Source organism: Nicotiana tabacum, chromosome 10 (genome assembly GCF_000715075.1).
Source record: "Nicotiana tabacum cultivar K326 chromosome 10, ASM71507v2, whole genome shotgun sequence".
In the NCBI taxonomy this organism is placed as follows: domain Eukaryota; kingdom Viridiplantae; phylum Streptophyta; class Magnoliopsida; order Solanales; family Solanaceae; genus Nicotiana; species Nicotiana tabacum.
This window is the reverse complement of record NC_134089.1, coordinates 15922480-15928479: the sequence shown is the minus strand read 5'-3', so window position 1 is coordinate 15928479 and position 6000 is coordinate 15922480.

Genomic DNA, 6000 nt, shown 5'->3' with positions numbered 1-6000 from the left:
CAGTTCTTATTGCTTCTATTATGGAGATATATCCTATCAACGTGGGCAATGTGATGTCCCGCGTCATTTCTCCAGTGGGGGTTGAGCATGACCGGAACTACCCTTTTCCCAGCACCCTCACTATGTATTTCCGGGACTTGGATGTGGAGAAGAAACCGTTTGACATCAAGGTCAAACCTGTGCTCTGTTCTCCTGGTACAGTCTGAAGGGGTCAGACAACCCCAAGGACAAAAATTACAAGCCACCTGCTTCTGCCCCAACTGACCAGTCTGAAGAGCCGGTTGCGGTAGATCCCTCCACTGAGCCTACTTCCATAGTTGCTTACATGCCTCCCGGACCTTCCACTACTAACGGTCCCTCTACTTCAGTTGGCCCAGGGATTTCATCTTCCCGGGCCCATCATATCGCCGCCCACCAGTTGATCCAGACACTTCATAGCTTGAACAACTGGATGGTGACTGCTTCATCCAAGTTGTCCACCTTGACTTCTACCATTGCGGCTCAGTCGGCACCACAGCTAGTGCAGGTGCCCCAGCCTATCGAGGATGCACTTAAAGAGATTCTTGCCAACCAACAAAAGATCCTCGATTCTCAGGCTGCCTTGGCTAAGGCAATGGATTCACATGGCAAGGCCCTTAGGGAGCTTGCTAGGGAGCACAAGAAGCTTCGCAAAACACGGGCTTCCAAAGAGTTTGTGAAGGCACTGAGAGAGGATGTTGACAAGCTAAAGGCAGACCAGCTGCCTTTAGACTTGCTATTTAAGGACCCAACCCCAGCAGTAGTACCAGTAGCAGAGCCACAGCAGGAGCAGACTCAGAGGCTTCCTAGGAAGAAGAGGAAGCTCCCTAGTGCAGACGAGGAGGTCATCCGGTTGGCAGACCCACATGAGGTTTCCTCCAGTCACCCATAGGTTGCTCCAGATATTCAGCCCGTACAGGTCCATGCCCCAGTCCCAGCAGTTGAGCAGCAGGAGATCAGGAACCAGTCTGAGGTTCCCGTACATACAGAGGACCCGGGGACCACTCATGTGCCCATGCATACAGACGAGGCTTAGGGAGCTCCTATATCCTTTCCTCTTGTTTTATGATGTTTATTTGTTTAGTTGGCATTGGGGACAATGCCAGCTTTTATTTGTGGGGGTACGCCCTACTTTTTATCCGGATGATTGTATATATTAGTTGACTTAGTTTATGTTTCTGTTGATTTTTTTTATTTTGTCTGTATGTAACTTTACATTTAGTTACTTTTATCGCACTTTTTATCTTCTCTTTGGTCTGTATATAAAGTTACATTCTTGTATATATATTCGCCTCCCGTTGTATATTCTAATCCCCGATTGTAAATATTTATTCTATTTTCTATTTTCGTACAAATTTTTCATTCTTAGTTAGTAGATAGGCTCACAGCCTTTTTGTTCGGTTTTGGCGCTTTCAATAAGCCCTTGGTTTTCTTAATGTCACGGTTCTTTCCAAGGGTAGAGTATTGTGCGAACCAGGTGGCTCTTCCCGATGATGGATGGCGTAACAACTTTCTTAAGGGTTTGAGTCCATTTTTTATTTTCTTTTGTTTTTAGTAGTTTATAGTTAAGGGTACCTCAAGCAAAGCTTGACTTGGGCCTAACACATTTGCCTTTGATCCGATGGTCAAAGACAAGTGGTTGTGTTTAGGATGGTGAAAGTAGTGACCTTGAGACTCTTATTTTGAGCAAACAAACATCATGTGGTCTTTCGGTACTATTGTGTGCTCAATCATATCTAAGGTTGGTGTGGGCCCCCGACTTTATGTCTTCAACAATCCTTGAGTGTGTGTGGTGAGAAATCAAATTGTGAGTCCAAGTCCCGAGCCAATGGTCTAGAACTTGCCCTGAATGTTTGCTAAGGCGAAATTTTGAGTGAAATTCGACTTGAGAAGTGATTATAGGCTCTCCTTGATCCAAACAATAGTCGAGCAATTCCATAGCCTACCAATGATATAATCCTTAACTAACCCTTTTGAACCTTAAACCTTTTTCTTTCCAGAACCAACGCTACAAGCCTATACCCATTCTAAATTATACCCTCTCTTGGCATCCAAATCATCCTTAAGTAATGGCAAAAGTCTAAGTTTGGGAGGGAGAGACAAGAAAGGAAACGAAGTAGTAAAAGGAACAAAAGCAAAAGAAAAGGAAGGCGATGAAAAGAAAGAAAAGAAAAAGACAAGAAGAATGCCCAATGTGCAAAGAATAAAATGGGATTCAAGAAAAATAAAAGTGAAAAAGGTGTGGAAAAAGTAGAAAAAGGAGAAATGTTTTGAATTGCATAAGAAAGAGTGACAATGTGTCTCTCTAACCCCTTAAAAAGAAGTGAAATACTCAAAGAGTCAAAGAGAATTGTGCTAATGAATCAAAAGAAGTATTTAAGGGAAGATGAAACTCATATAAACCAAAAACTTTTCCTACCCTGAACCAAAAGCCTTCACATTGACTCCACAAAAGCCCTATATGATCTTGAGTTGGATGACGCTCGCATTAGTGGATACTTACATGAAGGTCAAGCATATGGTACTTAGAGCCGGACTTGTGACATTTCCTTGAGAGAGGCGAGTGAATTCCTATTAACCTTAGTTTGCGTGCTTGTACTCTAAAAGGTGAGGTTTGCCTAGGGAGAGTTGAGGATGTGTGAGTTTGGGTTCCACAACGACCAAAGTAATTGAGAGAGTTCTTTGATGTACTGTCACACTTGATCCATAGTTTTTCAAAGTTTAAGTTTTGTTAATGATCGATTCGTATTGAGGGCAATTGTTAGTCCCAATTGATGCTTGTTGAGGTTACCTTAGGACAACTGGAATTACTTGAATTTTCCTTTAAGGGGTGGGTTTTATTTTGTTTGATTGATGACAAGCAAAGGTTTAAGTTTGGGGGAGTTGATAATTTAGTATTTTAACATGTTTTATGTCCCTACTTGCCTATGCTTTGATCATATATTGTTACAAAATAGTCCTAAAAGGCTTACAAGTTGTGCTTGATTGCAGGTTTTATCGACAAAGTGACGAAATATCAAAGATTGGCTCAAAAAGGAGTGAAACTTGCTCAAGTATCAAAGACCAAGGAATCTAAGAAAAGAAGGACTAGTGCGGACCGCACAAAATGGAATGCGGCTGCACTAGGTGGTTCAGAGAGTTGGTGATTCAGGTTAGAAGAAGCGCGGTCGCGGTACACATCTCGCCGTCCGCGGTGAAGGCTCCGCAGCCGTACTACTCTTTTGTGCGGTACGCGGTCATGAGATTCAGAGAGATGAAGTTTTCAAATCCAAAGCTATGCGGTCCGCGGTTGTGAGTGCGTGGACCGCACCAGCTCCCTCCGCGGCCGTGGTCCATTCTACACGGTCCGCGGAGTCCAAGTTCAGAGAAGCAAAAGTGAACCCAGTACGGCCGCGGTCTATTTAATGCGGCCCGCACTGACCCCACAGGGGTATTTTTGTCCAGTTTTTCCAGCCTAGTATAAATAGAACATTTTACCATTTTTTAGGTATGAAGATAGAGCAGTTGATAGCTGCGCTCGTGAGACCGACTTTTGCATCCATTTTTTGGCACTTTTGCTTTACATTTACAACAGATTCTTGTAGATTAATTTTAGCAATTAATTAATATGCTTAGTTCTTCATCTATTTCTTCAATTTTTTTATCTAGCATGAGTAGCTAAACCAATTAGCTAGGGTTGTGGCTCAACCCTAGTGTGGGTAATTGGTGGGTGTTGCCATCAAGTGTGAGATTGACTATGAGTGTTTGCTATTTGGGTTGGTTTTATATTTTAATCTAGAATTGGTGGTTGCAAACACTGATTCAAGCCTTGTGGGCTTAATTCTTCTTGAGAAAGAGAATCTATGACCCTAAAATTAACCCAACAAGGAATTGGGATGGACTCATGAGAAATGATAGTCCCAATTAATGGGTTAAACCTCGAGAGAGTAATTACCTTACTTGAACCCTAGTTGCTTGGTCTAATTTGCCTACCCATTTGGTCTCGAGAGAGTCAATTGGGCAAAATCACTCTCTCTACTGAGAGGTGTGAGAGTGGGTAAAATTGTGCAACGGTTATAGTATAAGCCCCAATTATGTCAATCAAACCTTAGTAACATCTACCCGTCAATTAACCACCTAGGTAGTGTCATGACCCTAGTGCCCATTCTTCCCATTAGATACAACTTAGCACTATTCTCGTAGCATAATTTAGAGTTACTCAATAGTTTTATAAAATTAGTTATAATTCGAAAACTCAAAAATGTTTGAAGTGACATTAGGAGTACAAACACATCTCTAGGATAGACAGACAATCCAACTCCACTTCTAGCTCCTTAAGGAAATCGGTCCTGACCCTCATATCGGGTAAAAGCTATTGCGACCCGCTCTTCCTACCTTAGTGTAGCATCGAGTTGGCGAAGCTTCTGCGAAGGATTTTACTGGCCATCCGGTAGAGATTGAATATAGGGTTATTGATGGGAATTCAGAGTGTTCATGAAGTCCTAACGGGAGGGTTTCAAGGAATCTGGCGGTTTGATTGCGCAAAGTCATGTCAATGGGAGAGAAGGAATCTTGGTGGGTTCCATAGTTGTGTAATAGTAGCTTCAAGCTAAATGGGAGATTCCCACCGCCTACGGTTGGATTGCATGGTCGTCTATTCATGAGATTTTCAGTTATTAGCATATTGATGTGTTATTTCAGCTAAGGGAGAGTAACATAAGAGGAGATTTGAGCAAAGGAATTATTAAAGGTGTGCTATAGTTGGCCTTATTGGCTCATGTTCAGACGTGGGAAGGATTCTGGATTTATGCCTTGTATAGATGCGGGTTTCAAGGGAAGTGATTCTGCCGGGTGCTTCGCCGAGAGAGTATTCATGTGCTAGAAGATTCATGGAGTTGATTGTATTCGGGGCCAAGTCAGAGCGGGTATCTCTCAACAATGGTCCTAGTGGATTCAAAGGGGTAAAGTGTGGTGCCTAATAATTTCGAGCCTATAGGTTCGGTTAAGAATCAAGCTTTGTAGCAGCTTATGAGAAGAGACCCAAAATGTTCTACAATTTTTTGACTTGCAGTGTAGCATTTGGGAGGTATGAAATGGTTCATGGGATTTGAGACAACATGGTCTCGTAATTCAAGGTCACTCGGGATGAGTGCAGATGGAGTATCTATGTGTTGAATGGAGTTATTATTATTTCTAAGGTAATCAAGGATAAATTGGAAAGAAGATAGGTTGGTTAGCCATAGTTGAATTGGCATATTGCTGGTAGTGATCAGTTCCTTCAGCGTGATCAAGCTATGCAAGTGATTTGTGACGGTGCGTGAGAGGCTTGTCGGCCCCCGTAATTGATATTATTCAGAAATATTCTTCTGCTATGGCCTATCATGTGTAGGCATATCCCGGAAGGGCTATGGTGGCTTAGTCTACTACTTAGAGATTTGCATATTCTGCGGTTATGAGAATTCACCTATGTGTTGTTATGGTTCTCCTGAAGTGAGTTAAGTGAAAAGTTTTTATATGATGAAGCGTTAATCTGTTAGTGGTTCCAGAGTTGTGATGAAAATCGTGCTCTATCGTATATTGGCATATTGGGTGCAGTGAGCGGTATGGAATTTGAAGTGAGGACCATGGTTGCAGTTCGGTGTTGACAGGGATGTCACGAGCTCGAATGAGTAGGAAAGGAGTTTCGATGTTTAAAGTAAGTTGGTATTGTCTTCAGCGTCAGCTAAGATCGGTGTTTCGTGAAAAGGCTTTGCATCCTGATTAAGGATTCTTGATCGCTTTTCAGTGTTAGTGCGGCCGGTGGTTTGGATGTACAGACCTGTTATCTATTACGCAAGTTTGTGGGAGCGTTCCCCACGGGAAGGTTGTATAAGTGTGGCATGTAGTCACTTGATTGATTGAAGAGTTAAACCAAGTATGAAGATTGTAGTGATGCCATTAATTTGAGAATTTATACCTGGAGGGCACTCAGTTTATTGGGTGGTGGACTATGGAGGATTGCTC